This window comes from Ischnura elegans, chromosome 4 (assembly GCF_921293095.1).
Source record: "Ischnura elegans chromosome 4, ioIscEleg1.1, whole genome shotgun sequence".
Lineage (NCBI taxonomy): Eukaryota > Metazoa > Arthropoda > Insecta > Odonata > Coenagrionidae > Ischnura > Ischnura elegans.
In genome coordinates, this window is record NC_060249.1 from 98,776,737 (window position 1) to 98,796,269 (window position 19,533).

At 38.1% G+C, this 19,533-nt stretch overlaps 1 long non-coding RNA gene across 1 annotated transcript in view; it reads right to left on the reverse strand.

Moving 5' to 3' along the window:
• Positions 1 to 19,533, reverse strand: part of LOC124157825 — a 180,592-nt gene that overhangs the window by 58,040 nt on the left and 103,019 nt on the right. The window contains exon 5 of the long non-coding RNA XR_006864657.1: positions 19,234 to 19,324. This is a non-coding gene — a long non-coding RNA (uncharacterized LOC124157825). The remainder of the gene's footprint in view (positions 1 to 19,233; positions 19,325 to 19,533) is intronic.

Consider the following 19,533-nt stretch of genomic DNA (forward strand, 5'->3'; position numbering starts at 1 on the left):
GGTTATTAACCGCGAGCGTAGGATCCACGTAAAGGGGCATTAAAGCCACAACGATTTTCTTGAACCAGAGAATCAAAATCAGTCACGAGGTGTTCCGCAGTGATTCAAATCATTCCTCTTCCACGTTGAAGCAAACCGATAAACCCTGGACGAATTGAGGTTCCTGTGAACAATACTGTAATTATGGTCGCATAAAACAGGTGGTTTCAACAGGAAACGCCTTTAATAGTACACTTAATTGCATGTAAATTACCTCTCGTAGAATTAAAATGGAATAGCGTGAAGAATGGCAATGGATTGCGGAAAGAATAAATACCACACAACCACATACTGGTGAGGAACATTTATTAAGCCGGAGATTAGTGGCCAAGCTCAATGTTTGATGGCACATAAAAGAATAGTTTTATGTTTCGTGACTGACTCCCTTACACAGTCGATTAAATCCACAGTTACGAACTTAATGGAAATCAACGCAGTTTCCTTATACCTAGGAAACCGAATACAAGCCAAAAATATCCCTAAGGTTATAAAAAATAACTACATCCCATAAAACATTAAACAGATCATTTATTTATGATAAATTGAAATACAGAGAGTAATTACAGCATAGGAACTAGTACGCTTGCGAAGTCACCCACAAATTAGGATTTCGGAGTACCAATATACAATTTTCTCTTTTTTACCACACAGTTACACACTTACCACGTTACAAATAAATTTTAAACAATAAAAATAAAAGAAACAAGGAGCGAAAGCCAAAAATTACGCCACGGTAAAATTAACCAAGGTTATATAGAAACTTGGTAACGTGGAATACAAACACGTTTTCACAGAAAATTGAGACACCAGTGTATCACTTAGGAAACACGACAGTGTAAGGCAAAAAGACAGGCGTTGCAAGACATATATACATGGGATTTCGAGGGGCTAATCTCGATAAACTGGAAATGGAAGATGTCTCAGAACACTGCTGCTTACTTGAATCTTTTACTTCCAGAATACACTATTGGTCAGAGCTAAATAATTGATCGTAAGCAATACCGTTTCCCAATACTGCAATTTCGCTGGCCAAATTCGAAGGAAAAAGATGGCCATCTAACCATCATTATTAAACTAACACATAAATTAACCATCACAGGGAACAATAAAAATGATTATTTATCAGAGATATTTGAAATATATTTTTTTAATTTCAAGCCTATAGCTTTGGTATGAACTTCGGACGGATTATTCAAATTATGGGCTTGAAAAAACTTCCATCCCCACAGATGTCATGCTAAATATATATATTCATACCATATCGGCCACGAAAACGTCCCTCGTCACTTTGTTAACCATTATAAATTACATTTAGCCGAAATAGGCTTGTCAACCAACACAATTCACTGATTTAATCAAGAGTCTGCATTAATAGAAACCACTTAAAACGTCACCAGCGACGCTGCGTGGGCGTTGAAATATTTTCTTCGCGGACGCGTGCTCAAATTTGGCATTTTGTGGCTTAAAGGTGGCAGATACGTCAAAATGCACGAAATGTTTGCCTTTATGGGCAGTAACTCTGCAAATATATAGGGAATGACCATATAATATTAAATTTTTCGATTTTTGACGCTCCCCCCCAAATGGCATTTGGGCGAGGGTCAGGGGTTCAGGTAGAGTTCTCAAAATTTTCAGGCCTTTTTGATCAGTCCCACGACTTCTTGTTATTGGGCCAGATGGATTTGAAAAAAAAAAATCGATTTTCCAATCCGCCCTGATATGCATGTAGCAATGCGATTTTTTATCCTACGAGTCTTTTTTCTCTGTGGCCTCAATAATCTCATGAAAACCATTGAGACTACGATGCGTATATAATTCCGTAACGGAGATATTTCCATTTCAAAACATTCGGCGTGACATAATTGTTAAACCATACTTTGCAACCCCCCCTAAGCGGACTGTTCCCAGATTATTGAAGGTAAAGGAGTAAGAAAAATCTCCCTCTCCGTATAGATGAACTCATAAGTTGTCATTCACAGAGCATGGCGAGGTATTTGAGCACTTCCGTCCGGTATACGGCCACGTGTGATGTGATGCGTTGTAATCGCTTCATTGTGCCGTGCACAAGCGGTGACTTTTCATGGCAGGGTGACGAAAAGTTTGGTTGACGACGGCGGGTAGAAACGGTAAATCGTGACCCCCAGCGGGAGCATAACGTGGAAAATTATTCTTCTAAACGAAGTATTTAAGAGTTTCTGAACGATGTTAAACGATGTATCTCGTGGAGAAATTTTAGGGAATAGATATACGAGAAGTTGGGGAAAAATAAGACTCGACGAGCATTAAAAGTTATTATTCTCCGCCCTAAACTCTATTTAAAAGTGATTCATTACTTAGATATTTATACAAAGCTCACCGTTCTATGTAGAATCTATTAAAGAGGAAAAAACTTAAAAGCCGATTCGAGAGAAGTCTTTGAAGTTTTCTTTATCTGGAATACGGTGAAATTGGGGATCAAGCATAAGAATAAAAATTAACTCAAAGCCAATATTTATCCGCCGTTAAGGAAGAATAATTTACGATTCCGATCAATGACAGGTTGACAGAAAAATTATTTTCTGTACCACAATACAATGATTCTCACGAAGAACAAGAAGACATGGCAAAATACTTGTGGACAGATGATTCATCTACAGCACTTGGCACGCATGAATTGAAATAGAGTATTATAGAAACAATTGTAGAGTCTCTTCTTCAACTTATATAGATAAAAATCGCGTATACATTGAGATCGGGCACATGGAGTCAATGATGAACCACACAATCGAAAGCAGATGGACAGCGCGCAGAGGCGGGGACCCACTGCTATCTTCACCAGACGCCAGGTTTATAATCTGATAGATGGACGGAGTGGAAAGAGGATATCCTCTGTTTTCGTTTACGAGAAACGGGAAACCTAAAAAAAAGTTACTCTTTGTTCAGCTGCCGAAAGAGATGTTTCTTATTTACATATTAGACACAGAAAAGAATATCCCATTATCCGCATTTGGGTAATATCCCACACATTTTTTCAATAAAGTTAACCAAATCTTATTCTTATTTCATACGTATGCCGCGTAAAATAGCTACTACATTCCCATCCTTTTAAATTACATTGGAACGCTCCCTACCCTTAAAATGCTGCAATTAGGCGCATTTGGGAAGGATTAGATTAAATAATAAAACTAAAAATGTGAGAGAATAAAAATAATAATTTTATGCATGTGACGTATCTATAAATCCGTGAGCCATATAATGAATCCATTAAACCGGCACATGATGACTTAGAAGAGTGGGAGCGGAAGCTGGCTAAAAAAAAAAAGTTCAGCCTCCGGGGCTCGAGGCAAGAACCGCAAAGCGAAAGGTCAGTTCGCTCGCCACTCAACCACAGGATACCGTTATGACAGGTGATCCGTAGTAAAAGAGCCGAGGCAGGATTTACGAGGCCATGCTAAGAATAAGGTGTTATTATTTACGAATTAAAGCGATTGAAAAGGATGACCCCGACAATGAGAGGTTAGTTGGGCCCCAGATCCTAACAATTCAAAGATATTTAAACTTACAGCGTGATTTTTTAAGGGAAAATTTTGATCATTAATTTAAAGACCATATAGTGAACTTCAGATAAATTCTAAGGCAGAAAATGTAGTTCACCTTCAACATCGGTGCTATGAAATACGCATTTCAAAGACGGAAACCTGGAAACAAAGTCAGCGTACCTTCTACGAAATAATTTATGGGAGCACATAAATCACAAATTTTATACATATATTTCCACGAGAAAAAGCATTTACTAATGAAGGCAAAATCACTCAAGGACAACCAAAAGTGAGTTCCTTCACTTAAGTTCTGACCATAATGGAAAGAAAATGACAGTGCATGGCGAGAAATAGAAAACTGTAGACAAAAAAATATTAGAGTTAGACAACGATACCTCAAACTTTTGTAAACTTAAGCTAAGCGCACACTGCTTTTCAGTCCTCCTAACAAACACGATCCAGCATTTCAGGACTAGCCATTATAAGATGTGTGATGAGGATTTATCATAGTTAATAGTTAGCATGTGTTTGCTAAAATAATAAAATATGTTTAACATATAATAACGCAAAAATTTAGAACAGTCAAATCATCCATCGTGTCCACTTGAGTAAGCAAGAATAACAATAACAATATCAACATATTTTGTACAATTTTAGAGCCCATCACACAACTTGCACATGTCCGATGGATATTCGAAGAAAAAGTCAGGTGAAGTCGAAAGACAATAACCCTGCTTGTGATACCAACCGTAAGAAGCTCTTCTTAACAAATGGCCGGAAGCAATGTCATAAAAGAGAACCGTGATGCCGCATGGTTTTTCGTCTCCGACGACATGATATCCGGTAGTAAATACGCCCGCATCGGTGACTCGAGGCCTAATGCAACTTCGGGGTCAACACGAGTTCAACACAGTTTCCCCCTTCCACCTCCTTGTCCACAGTTCCCGTGGGAACGGCAAGCATGGGATAAACGAGCAAAGACTTGCGATGACCTCCTCGCTCATAGGAGAAAGTACCAGAGCGGGGAGATACCCATCTGCTCCCCGAGTCATACATTCGGAGCTGAATGGCTTCTGCACAAAAACTGCAGTCAAGGAGGATGAGAGGGGTCGGATTCAAGTGGAAAATCGGTTAAGTTGTTTTTCCAGCATCAATGACATGAAAATAGGCGGTAAAAAAGCAGAATAACATTATTATGGATCACGATACACCTCACTTTATCGCGGTTTCTTAGTGGTACATCAATTACAAGTCAAATATACACAGGGGCGCCGACTTATAAAAAATATTGGGGGGGCCCATATCGGAGGTCTTGCCCCGGGAAGAGGTTAAATTCAAAGTGTGTCGCAGCACCGAAACACTACCATGATTCACACCACTTGATTCAGTTAACCTGCTTAACCTTATAATTATTTGTTTCAACACACATCGTTGAATTTATTTTAAAAGGTAACTATCGTCAAACATGGGAAATAAAAATAACAAATATATTTATGTGATTTCACAAAGCATAATATAACTTAATTATTTTCTTGAATTATTGAGGGGGCTCCGCCCCCCCAAACGAATCTTTGAGGGGGCTCGGGCCCCCTCAGGCCCCATGGAGTCGGCGCCACTGAATATACACCGGGAAAAAATCGCAAACGCTGAGATTCATCCCAGGGTAGTATGGATGGGACGTCCTATGGTTGCGATATCGTTGTACAGGTAAAGGTCTTCTGAAAAGCCAATGGCAAACTAAGGCAAAAAGATGATGATAAAGATGAGACAGTCATTTTGATGTTTGATCCTCAACAAACCAACAGATCAACCGCCTACCTACCAATTGTGCAGTACTTTAAAGGGATAGTAGATAATATTTTGCATTCAACATATCATTTGAAACTTAAGAGTCGTCATTACACATTAATTAAGTTAACATCTCAGTTGAAGAAAATTTTGGCGAAAGTGATAAAATCCACTCGAATTCATAAGTACATAAAATGGCATGGGTCTCGCAAAATTGTTTCCATTCCACAATCATCATTTTGGATACAAGTACATTAATTCAATCTAGGTATCCTCATTCTTGAAAGAGATTCTTTATTCATGTGCAGGCACTCGTCTTGGCCTCATTTTTCAAGCTCCACCCTCTTCATTAATTAGCAAACATTTGGGCAATGCTCGCGTTAAAGGCCGAAAAAGTGAATTTCAATATGCACTTCCTACCACGGGACTTTACGGTATCTACTCCTTGAAAAAAAGTCTGCCACCTGGATGATATTACGATGACGTCGAATATGAGCCCTCCAAGAAGCCAACGTCTTCCTCCTCCAAACAACCTCTCACCTCTACCCATCTCCGTCGTTCTCCGCGGGCCAGTCCCGGCGTGCTTCCCTCGCCTGCTGCCACCCCTGCCGGCCCTTTGTGGCCATCGATCGAGGCAAGGACTCCGAATAGCCACCGTGCCACCCTGCACCAGCCAGCTGGCTGAAGTCCTCGCTCATTCTCCGATCCCTTTAGGAGTATGCCAAATCCACTCGAGTGCATAAAATCGAGTACCCAGGCGGGTATCGAAATATGTATGCATTTTTTGGTTTCCTAAGTAGGTGGGAGACATAAATACTCGGACGAGTAGACAAATACTTCATGACATGAGGCAGACACTGGTATGGGGCCATGAGTATATACCTTAATGAATAATACACGGAATCTTGGTGAATACATCGCCGCCTATCATAGCATTTGCCTGTATCATTAATGGATATTGGCCAATAACTCCATTGATTTCGAGCGAAAACTTCAGAAAGTCTTTACTTATTTCCCCGCCGATATATCTGCTATGTTTGGTCACCAGCTATTTGTATGGCAAACCTAAGAAAGGTCAGAGCTGAAACTTTCATGCATAATAATATATTAACAGAATCAATAATTTTATCCTTTGTTAAGTAACCTGACCGTCGTCTTAAGTAGGTAAGGGGAAAAGTCGGGAATCGGAATTTGAAAGAAATATTTACTAAGCGGACACGGTAATGGCAAGATAAACAGTTCGACTGACGGAAAAAACTATCTTTTCACGAGATGAACCAGAAAATCGTTAAAAATTGTGGTAATTTTTAGTGTAATATGCAAGTTCACTATTCGAGGCAACTAAATCATTATTTTGAAAACCTAACGATGGACATGGATAAACTGTCGAATGCGATCTCATATTAAGCATTTATCTAAAATATCAGACCATAAAGTTCCAATTTTTCTAAAAAATTATTAAATCGGAATTCAACCACAATTATAGGAAAATTTCACATAGGGTAAATACGGAATAACTCTAAATTATAAATAGAGTTGGAAAAATCTTGCACCCGCAATTTAAATTTCTCATGATTAACATGAAAAATGTTGAAACTACATCCTATGGGTTAATTACATAGGCGCCACAAAAAGATTTTCTCCATAAAGGGTTTCACAGCTGCGGGAGCATGCGGGTATAAAGACTCCGTGATATTCACCGCCTTCCTCCACTTTCAAACGACACTTTTGCCACAAATGAGAACTCTTAGGAAAGTCTTTGGCGTTCCAGCACGCATACTGTGTTCGGGTGTAAGAAGGAAGAAAGCTTTAGAATAACGACTTTGCGAGTCTTTACCATGCAAGGAGAAGTTTTGTGAACTTCAAAGAACTTATTTTCCTAAAGCTAGTTAGTAAATGCAATTAGAACATGAATCACAGCGCTTTTGGATAAAAGAGAGATTTGAACTTTTGGAAAAAGAGTGGCTGGGAGTTTAAGAATTACTCTGAAAAATGAACTCGCGAAAAAAAGTCAACCAAACTTAAGTAAGTAACTAATAAACTCATTTCGTACCTCAAGGGCGTCAGTTATTGTTTTCATCAAGTGAAAAATATAGCAAAAATGTTTTCGGTAGAGGAGATTGTCAATTTTGCCTTATTCGGGCTCAGAGAGGTTACTTAAATTTGAAGGGCAAGTTGCATTTTAAAAGAATAAACCTATCCAAAAGCATATAAAAGTATGCAACAAATACAAAATATGTAGGGAACTAATTCAATGGATATGAAGTAATTCATAAATAAAAAAATGCAAATAAAAAGATGGTAGATAACACTAATATAAAATATAATAAAACACAACGAAAACACCGTTGCCATTCTACGAATAAAAAGGTATTTCAAGAAATGATTAATATAAAAACAAAAGAAGCTACGACGGTTTAATAAAAGAACTACTTGTAGTCTGAGGAGACGAGACAATATTATATTTCAATAGTGTTACAGACATAATAAGTATATTTCAAGGAAACCCTGAAAACGAAATAAAAGAGAAAAAATAACTGAAACACCTTTATAATTTCGAAATGATGTAGCCACCTTATGAAGCATAGGAGGTGTATACTATGAATTAATAACATCTCTGATTTCTGATAGGGATGAAAAGTTGAAAAATTGATCTCACCATTGCTCGTGCCTACTGAAAATACTCCAAGCTTGAATCCAGCTTTTGTCGAAAGTTCAGTCCAAGGCGCCACAGATTCAGCCAGACCCGACTCCAACAACTTGACTTCTCCCACCGCATTGCCATCCTATTTCAGCTCGCAATTCATGCCACTATTTGCTGGACAGAATAGGCGATGGACGCCGATTTCTCCACAATAGCGAGGACCCCATAGGCAACAGTTTTAGGACGAGAGCCTCCAGATATCCTACAATGGGCTGACGCGGAGTCACCGTGCTTGATACGACCACCTCCTCCAAGTGCTTCAAGCACTTCCGCGACCCAATACAGACCTGGATAACGACGGCGCGGTAAAATGGGGCACATCGATGGGATGCACGTGAGGTCAGACCGTGTTGATTGGTGCATGCATTTAACTGGATCACCAGAGCAGTGGGACCTACTGGTTTCAATTGGATTCCAAAAGTGCAACCCGACTGTTGACTTCGCTATGGGACTAGACAGCGGTTCGACACAAACGGAGGTAAGGGGGAAATGGTGGAAGGGGAGTGGAATTTTACCCGATCACCGATGCCTAAATGAAGCGAGGGTGACTGATTGCCTACCAGTTCCATTCCTAGATCGTGAGCGATATTTGAGCGATAGCGTGCTTACGATTGCGCATATAGAAGACGCTTTAGTTCCGTTCGACCGATATTTTTTTCCAACACATTATTTGCTTAAAACGTACGGTATTATGTGGAAATTTTAATGGCCAGTGAAGTGGGCAATCGTCAACATTTACCTGTTCCTCAAATTACAAAAAAGTAGCAAATTATTTTGCCAGATCCAATTTTTCCTTACAATATAGACATAGGAAAATTTTGATTGGAGTTTGATACTGTGAAGTAGTACATTGATATCTACTCTGAATGCATTAAAAATTTCAGTAACTTTACTTTTCTACGAGAAATTAGGCTTATAAAAAGACAAAATACGACCTATAATAATTTTGTTCCACGTACATCAGGTTTTTATATCCAGTTATAGTTATTCACAGTAGTCACAACTTCACCAGTTAAGGTGAAGCTCAACACATAAAAATGAAATAATTCAACACCATACAATTATCCGACACTCAGATTTAAAGCATATAGTATAAGCTTCTCTTTGGATATAAAACTGTTTAAAGTGAATGAGGTATTTTGAGGTAAGTAATCCAATAAGATCAGTCGAATGCCTTTTCTAAGACCGAATAATAATAAGAATAATCATACGTTAAAACTCGTGATTTCCGGATCCATAACGTTTCCGAAACTGACAAACGACAGTATCATCTGCAATGTCTACTACTTCTTTACCCAAAGACTAAGGGGGTATACGGAAAGTCCAAAGTGGCATAAAAACTAGGTAATTCAAGATTATATGATTCTTGATTGGAATAAATAATGACAAGTCTAACGGTTCGGTCCCGGGCAACTCAAGGGGACAACGTGCTACTTACGACTGCGTTAGTGGTCCCTTTCTTGACTCGTTCCTTGCGCTCTCGATGCTCTTCAAGACCTCACAATCCTCAGGAGGCCGGAACGCGTCCAGCGCGTGCGGGAAGCAAGCGAGGGATTTCACAATTGCACGATAAACCGACCGGACAAAAGCGGAAGGAGCCGAGTGGAAGCACTAGCGAATGCTTTCGAGGCTAGCTCGGGAAGGAGGAATTACCGAGAAACGATTTTTTTTCCTCAAGCCGCCGATGCTTCAAAGGAAACTCGTGCGCTGCTGTTCACTGTTGTTTGGCTCGTTTATTTACGTGCGGTTCTGAGCATGAACGACTTAGCCACGAATACCGCGCGGAAAGCATATTTTTACCCTTCATCTTACCTCTCGTCCCATCCTCTATTTGAGCTTTCAATGTCCACGCAAAAGTCTCTCTTGCATATCTCAACCCGGTTTGTTAGAAACCATTCGCGCTGGAACATCAGAGAGTTTCTTCAAACAGTAATGCTTTTATATCTATGTTGTAATTATGAAATTTTATTGGAATAAAGACGCCTTGTAAGGATGAAAAGTTACTTTCATCATCATATTTTAGATACTGACGCTATTTAATGATTATGACATGCTTGGCTTGTAAGGGAATACAGACAATTTTATCGATAATGCAATATTTCCCCTTAAAGCTATCAAAATTATTTCCACTGAGGTGTAAGCAAAAGAATGATACTATTTTCTATTTATAAAATATAAAAATATATCCTAATCTAATTTATCGGTTGGAAAGTGCCTCTAACAATCTTGAGATCGAAAACAATAAAGTAAGACATGATGAAGACACATTTATGTTGTAACACGTGTAGTTTATGCTCATAAGGTTGGAGAATGAGAATAAAATTAGAATAAAATAAATTGAGAAAGATTATAACAGTACAAGGTTTCACCAATTTTGTTTAATACTGTGTTCCATCAAACATCGTCTGACACAGCTGAATTCGTCGGAGGTGAAAGTGATTCATCCGGAAGGTTTCGTCGCTAATATTTAAGTTCCTATAACTTTAAATGCGTGTTTAAAGCAACATTAACATAGATAAAACGACAAAATATAAAGATTTACCACCAGTTAATCGCATGTCACAATGTCATTTATAAAGCCCCATACAATGAGTCGATAAAGCACGCTGATTTCCCTCGTAGCTAAGTGGATTGCCCACGTGCACAGAACGAAATGTTCGTGCGGCATGACGTCCTTTCAATGGAATTACTCAATCCTACTGGCTATTGTTTCGAGACTTCCGCTGGCTGTGCATTTCCCTTTTTCACGGAAGGAAAAGCTGAGAGTAGAACAAAGGAACGGATGGAATGAAAACAGCAGAGTACTCATTTGGTATTAACCGATACTGATGGATAAGCACATGCATACACTTCGATGACGTTCCACTCTTGGGTAAGCTTGACCAAAAAAGTAATTTCCTTGGGCGAATTTTTTGAATGGCATTCCTTTTACTGCCTTATTTCGACCACTGTCCTCATTCTAGTTTGATCTTTTGCTTAAAGGACTTTTTTATTTCGAGCGGAACGAATACATCTACAGTTCTATATATTTGACAAATCCGACACTATATTTTATTTGCATAATAATAACGATATAGCTGCACTCCTAAGTTAAATTGAATGCATCAAAAGGAAAGAATTGAATATACATTATTCTTGATTAGCAGCAATATACATTTCATAAAGGCTAAGTATATATTTCAGAATCTTTCAAAGAAGCTTCGCAAAAAATAAAGATAGGTAGAGGGTTCGAGAATAAGCAAAGGAAAGAATGTGATGAAAGATTGAAGGAACAAAGTGGAAACATTAACTGAGACCGTGATTGAGGAGTGCATGCGATGAAAGATTGAAGGAAAACAGAAGAGAAATGAATTGAGAGATTGGTGCAAGGCTAATAGTTTGAAAGGAGATGTCTGACAAAAAATAGTTTCCCGAGGAACAACGCGTGAAGGTTCTAAAGCGGTAGAGGAATCTTATCAAGGAATAAATGCGGAATATGAGGAATGTCATAAACACTGCAGGTCTTACACGAACAAGAAGATAAGCAGATCGTAAGGCAGGAGAGAATGAAACTGAACAGGGAGAAGGATCTGCTGATAAAAATAAATATCGGAAACGAAGTTATGACTGGCAAACACAAATTAACACAGCATAGCATGAAAAAAAGCGCAAAGCAATGAACATAACAGTCAACACATTTTGGCATTGACGAAAAGAGAATAAATATGCAAATTTTTGTATTTTATAACTCAAAGGTCAAAAATTTCGTAATTATTTTTTTCATTTTCACCCCAAAGACCGCGATGAGAATACGGAGATGTGGCACATACGCAAGCAAAATATTAAGCCATATCTCAAGAGGAAATCTTCCCAGAGTCAGGATATGATCCAAAGGCTCGCCAAGATCATAGGAAAACAACGAAGTCACTTTTTACCTCGTCTCTCATAAATAGCCAGTTTAGAATAAGGGGCATGTTTTTTACAACTTCGTTAGGACATTATCACTATTAGCAATTCGTGATTTTATCCTATGCTGAATGAGAAAGTCAAATGTCAAAAGTAAACGCTGCGTTATCAAGCTATCACTAAGTAATCAACTTCCCAAACCTTTAAAAACTTAGGTACTCGAAAACATGATTCAAATCGGTACTACAATTCTATGATATGCTGTGATAAATTTATAACTAACGATCCACTAATTGGAACCACCATATATATTTGATTAAGTATCAACTTTAATGCAGTTAGTCTTATCTTTTTTTTCCTCCTACTTACGAGATTCAGGTTTGGCAACTCTGTATAAAATTACATAAAATGGAAAACTTTAAACATTTTCAGTGTGGAAATATAACTGTAATAAAAAAATAACATTTTAATGTTTCCTCATTTTTCTTAATCTCAATTTAATTCAAATCGGTTCTGGCTCTTATTACTGCAAAAAATATATAGTGGAAAACGAAAGGTTCAGAATAAAAATTTCTCACGTCACACTAATCCTGAAACGCGTGTTTTAGTGACAAAGTGACCTCGATCCAGTACGCGTGAGCATTTTATGCTTTACGCAAGCATATTCCCTAGATAAATTTAAATACCACAGGAAATCCATTAAACATGATTTGGATAAGAAGGTAAAGCAGAGGAATTAATTAGCGAAATCCACCCAAAGTGAAATGAGAAAATGCTTAAGACTTATCTAAAAGGAAATCTGACGACATACAGTTACTCTCACGTGGGTCTCTCGCGAGGCGAGTCCACTGAATCTAATCCAAACTCGTGCAGGACTTCTTAATCACCTTGTCATTAAGACTTAATACCATCACTGGAAGATAAAGAGCCGACGGAAAACTTACGCAACGATTGTAAAGGTCTCAACAAACGGTGAAGCGAATATGCACACACTTTCAGTTCTCTTAAATCCGTCCTTGACTTTCTGGCAGGCTTCTACGGGCGCGGCACCAATAATGCCATTTAGCCTCAGCCATGACGCCCATCAGTTACGCTTCACCAGGCTTCACAAATTTATTTCCTGTCGAACGTCACACGAAATAAATAGTGAAAAAAAGACACCGCGAAATGTCTTCGCGTGCATGATAACTGGTACGGGGGGATACATCTGAAGTGGAGGAAAAGGTCGAGCAAGCCATTCACTGCTGTGCACGCGTGTGAAGGCGAGTAAACGGGACTTGCATCGGCTAATTCCTCGGCAGTCCCCACACGCATCGCCGGGCGGAGGGGAGAACCGAATCAGCCATAAATTACTTTCTTGAGAGGTACATGACGCAGTTTCGTTCCATCCCCTGGGTTCTCCCGTTCACTGTATCCCGGCCAGGCTTGCTCGAGGGGCGATTTCTGCCATCTATCTCGGTCGGTGGTTAACATTAATGGACAGACACCGGTATTGAAGATGTTATCTACACTTATACAGGGTGTTACAGGAGGAATCCTGCAATGCTTCAGGAGGTGGTATGGGCAGGGGCGCAGCTAAGAATTAAGGGTAGGGGGGGATTCAGTGCACCTAATACTTAGGAGCCTTGGGGGTATAGATAATGGTTAAAAATGGCGAGTTTTACGGATTTCTGAGGGACATTTGATTAATCCTAACAGTATTCTATAAGTAATACTAATCCTATGAAATAAAATGGATTAAACTTAAAAATTTCGCTGAGATCTGAAGGGGGGGAGGGGTTATCCCCAAAAACCCCTCTCGCTGCGCCACTTTTTGTCCTATAAACATGGGGTCGCAACACCAAAGTTACCGAGTTATGATAATGTAAACATTTTTTTGAATTATCTTAGCAGTTACCATGAAAACGATTTTTCTTGGTTATCAGCCTTTCCGACATTTTATTTAATACTCTGAAATTTTTAGGACATTAAATAATTAAGCTTGGACCAAAATGTACGCTTATAATTGTCTGAAACAACTATTATCAAAATGGGTGAGATTGCGAAATCGTATTGCTGATACTCGCTCAAATCACTCGTTTAATCAAGCTCAAATATTGATTGTTTCAGACAGTTATAATAACAAATTTTCGTCCTTTAGTCCTACAGCAAAGTGCACCCAAAATGTATGGCACAACTTGGTAATTAAGGAGTTACAAGTCCATATTTACAGGATAAAAAATGCTTAAAATAGTCTCCCCTACCACCTCCTGGTATTGCAGATTCCTCCTGACACGCCCTGTATACTATACCGTGGGAGTCAACGGAAGGGTGTGTTAGACATGGGTGGATGATTACCAACATGCAGCATTTGATTCGACAAAGAAACACGTTTTTACAGTTCGCTAAGGCAAACTATAGTTAGATATTTCTAAGCTAAAAGGAAAAGACTAATGGCTCGAATTAATATTATTTCTGTGTAAACGGCTGAAATGCCCACTCACGTCAAATAAAATGACACGGAGGCATTTATTTCTTAAAAGTAAGAGCGTAATATATTTGCTTTATTTATTTTCAAAATTTATAGTTGTACATTATGAAAATCATATTTTAACATATTTTAGATATAAGATGCAACAAACAGTATAAAGGTATTCAACATGAATTCAAATTGCGAACAATAAAGTTTGAATTATTCAAATGCGTTCTCATAGGGGATCCTTGGTTCCCCGCTCGATGTAAAATTCATATTTTCGACTGATTTGACATACTTTTTTGTGGAATGAATACGGTATTGGAAAATATTATAATGTAAACAAAGATGTAGGTTTATTCGATTATCGTCCTTGCCGACTTTGCGAAGAAGAACCAATAAGTAGAACTGGAACAAATGTACACTCACAGATGGTAATATGAAAAAATATGAAACTAGAAAAATAATTTCCAGTGATGAAGATAGAAAGTGTCAGAAGTGAATTTTAATTCGCATTGGCGAGGAAGGAATAAAATATAAATTTTACAGCTGCACACTCGACCAACTGATGCTTTCGTTAAACACAGCCCTGCGCCTCACCTTACTCCATGGCAACGACACGCCCGAGCTTGGCTAATCTCCAATTCAGTCCACGTAGAATTCCGAACGTGATCATTGGACAATTGGTATTCATCGATAGCTCGCTTATTCCATCTTTCGAGAATCATTTAAAATTGTAAGGCATGTCCCTCGATGACTGACTTAATGATGTTCATTTCTGCTACTTTACATCTAATAAATCACACAACACTTGAGCTACTAGCTTGTCTTCTCTTTGAAAGACGTTATTTCGATTGTATGATAAACGGTTTATTAATTTATCATTAAACTTGCTCGTCGTCAAGGTTACATCATATTTTGAATAAAAGGGTCTACCGGGTTAAGATGGTGAAAAGTGCCCCCAAAGATGGGATGTGAAAAGAAGTGATCTTGCTAAAAAGATATCATCACCACGATCAATCACGCTGAAACACAATTTTATCGAAGCCATGACGAAACAAAAGAAATCATAAACTGACCCGAATACCTAAGTAGGTTACTAATGCTAGAGGAAAATTCATCAATAAGACCTTTTGAAAAAAGATAGCACTGAGACACTTTCGTTTCATTCACTGAAGAAATTTACAATTTTGAAACTATCAAAAAATTCCAAATATTGTCATGATATTCTTGCATTTCAATACATAAAAATAATTTAGATGTCCAGAGGTTTAAATTAGAGAGATAACTGAACAGAATATTTTTAGATTTCATTAGTAAGAGAACTGAATTGATTTTCCCCTGCACGTCATTTTGCAGAAGTTTCCGTAGCTTAAAACAGAACAAGAATTATCAGTTAAAGGTTCTGCATTCACTCGACTCTAGAATAGAACCAACATATGGGATCTCAATTTTTCTTAGAGACCAAGACAAATTAATAGTCAGCGCAATATATTTTCAGGCGAAACATTTTTAACCGATACTGCTGGTGTTTGAGCGAAAAATATTGCCGTCTCTGCGACTATGTGCGTAAGGAGACCACGAAACAGAAAAATGCAGTTAATGACGAACAAAGTAAATAAAAAATGCACAATATTATACAGTAAAGTCATGAATTCAGAATTTCTACTGTACTTCAAGGAAGTATGAAATCCAAATACGGACAAGATGATTCCAATTTTGAATACAAGACTTAAATAACTTTTTTCCTAAAGTTCGGAGGAGAAAAAATATATTTTCTTTGATTCGAGCACGAACCCTAAATCGTTGATTAACATATATATAACTCTATAAAACACTTTCTATAGACTACATTCAGTATACAATTGATCGATCTCACGAAACTTTTTTTCCTTCGCTTTGAGCTCGAAGTAGTAATTTTTTTCCCTCCACCCATGTCAGCCATAAGATTCATTCAAAATCTCCATACTTGGAACCATAATCTCTCGCAAATCGGCGATAAATCACTCACGCATCGATGCGTTCTGTTCGGTCGCCGCCGCCTGTGGAAGGCGTGGGCGAGGAAGGAATTCCAAAGGAGGGATTTGGAGTTGAGAATAAAAGAGGGGTGAGTTGAGGAGGAACTGTGGGGGAAAGTCGACCTTGAAGGAAAGGGGGAGCTACAAGTCTCCCCCGCCACCTCGCCCTCTTCCCTTTTGCGAGGAGGGGCCTGCCTGCAAGACGCCGGAGATTGTAGGCGTTCGGCGTCAGCTGCGGTGACGTCAGATCCGTCTATAGGTACATACACATACCCGTACGGCCCCTCCATGGGCTCTGGCACCCCCAAAAAAAGCTTCTGGCTCAGATGTCGGCGCGAGACATGAAGCAGTTGTCATTTTCGTGAAAATTTTAAAACATGATACTCCTAACTATAATTCTTCGATAGACCGCCAAAAAATTTAAGTTTTCCGCGCCACAACTTCCGGATATTGCATTTGAAAATCCGCTTTTTACACACACCCTTATGGCATTACTAGTCAAAGAATAGGAAAAAGTGCGGTACAGAAACAGTACATTTTTTATTTTGATAAAGTATTAATACAATACTCGTCACACCATAAAAATCATGATAAAAATTAAGCGTACAGTCGATATAGATTGCTTGTTGACTTATCAGAAAATTAAAGCTGTATTTGATGTAAAATCGTATAGGTACAAAAATGGCGCTACGGTCGGCTCTAATAGCTGGAAAAAAGTGTTAAAATTCAAGCGTTACAATTGATTGAGCACACACTGCGGGTCATAATTTTGCTTTTTAATCTCGATAAATGTCGTCTATGATGACAAAATTTTTTTCGGTTGCATACTCCGAAAGTATGACTCAAATCGAGCATTAGCGGACCAATAACATTAAACAAACGCTCACTTCGTCTCGAGCAGTCGCATTTTGACATATTTTGCCACAAATAACTCGTTCAATACTTACGATATCACCTTCAAATTTATTTTCAGGATATAAGGAATGCACTTTTTCAAACACTCGTCTGTATCTCAAATCTTACAATTACACATCCGAGAAAATACTATGGTAAACTTTTCAACATTGAGATAAACGTAAATGCGAAAACGTGTGTACTCTATACTCTCCAAAATTTTCAAAATGCCGGCATTTATAAGGGAGTAATTCTTCGCGAAATATGGCAGGTCGAGCGGAAGTGATGGATCCTTTTAAGGAGTAAAATTGGACTGAGTGGAAATATTGCAATGCCCAATTTTACTAATATTAAGAACTTCCACCACATCGTGCCTAACATCATACAAGATACCTTTTAAGGAGCTTGGTTCGCGACTGTGTAAATCAAACAAATACTTCTGTATATGCTATTTAAAAAAGTATTGGTATCGTAAATGATATCCATGAACGTAAAAAGCAAAATAATGGCGACGTCAATGTGGTTTATCCAATCCTGATATTTTCAAACTCATTACTGCTACATATTTGATTAAACAGCGCATTCAAATATCTGTAACGAGTATTAAACTAAAAATATCAGCACCATGTTAGTAACATGATTTTACTTCAATCACAGAATTGATTGTCTAATAGCTCAAAAAGTAGTCCGGTATCAAACCGAATTTTTAATTTCTTAAGCACTGATTATCAATTATTAAGAATATTTTATTGTTGTAAAAATAAATATAAAACCTAGCATTAATAAAAGGCTTTCATTTGTGTTAACCAGTACCGCCATTGAAAGCCGTAAAAAATGCAGATTTTAAAATGAAATTTACAAGTAAATGAGGTAAAAGGCTTTCATTTGTGTAACCCAGTACCGCCATTGAAAGCCGTAAAAAATGCAGATTTTAAAATGAAATTTACAAGTAAATGAGGCACAGAAAATCCATTTTTATTGGCTTTAAGCCTATGTGGTACTAAAGGCAGATAATATTTTGAAATTTTCATGAAAAGGGCGTTAATTTCATTCCCTGGACCGACTTCCCGAACTCCACCAATTCACCATCGAGAAACGCCCGATCCGTGCCATGCCTGCTGATTCTTTCGATGCCGTAACTCTCCATCTCAGACGGATGACGTTCGAGGGCATCACCGCCGCCCACTGGCCGAGCCCGCTTTAACCGGATGAGTCTCAAAATTCAAGGGACAAGGTTGAGAGGAATGCACGAGGCGAGAGATTATCTTGATGAGTGAGCGGATACTGAATTTAGCCCAAAAAATTCGACCGACCGCGTTTACTTTGCAAAGAGTTCCTCACAGGCTATTCTCAAGTCGACTTGTACAGTTTAAATTTCCAGAGATTTTGGGCATAGTTTCAATAAATATTTTCCTGTATACAAAGCCATCATAATATAACTATCAGTGAAATATTTTGAACTAAAATGCATTTCGTGTTAAAGCAGAAAATAAAACCACTTTTTGTGCAGACGTGTGTAAATACCCGAGTCTAAGACTTCTATGGCATAAAACCACATTTTCACTATGTATCAATATAATGTATAACTGCATAAATTAGGTGAGCAACTTAAATAAAATTTAGTTAATGTCTTAGTCTAGAAAGCGAAAGAACAATTTCATTTCATTCGGATATAGGGCGATTCTAATGCTATGATTTCATTTCCGGAGGGATTTGCTGAATGATTTAGTTGTAAAATTGTATGATAATGAAAATAAGCGACTTTTCAATTGATACACTAAAATTTCAAAGCGTTTACTTGCCAAATACTGCCTACTGCAGAATCCTGAAATTGCAATTTCAGAGGAAACTAATGATTCACTAAAGTCTCCACAAAGCCCTTGGTTTATGCTTAAGAAACTGAAACACTTGACTATACTTGAATAATATACTCACCAGAATTGGAAAAATTCATCAGGATCAGAGTTTAGACTCGAACTGGACGTGCAGCAGCCATTCGAATTAGGGTCGAAAACCTCCTTGCCATCTGTAAATAAATGTTATTAGGTAAATAACGTGGCATGGGAAAATAAAAATTGAGCATAGTATCATTGAAAATGTCAAAAGCCACGGCATATAGAAGACCATCCATATGTTTGAGGTAATGCGGGCTTTACAATATGCTTCTTTAAGGATCGTGGTAAATACAAATTGGAAAAAATATGAAAAAGCTGGAATGGGGTCATAGGCCATCAC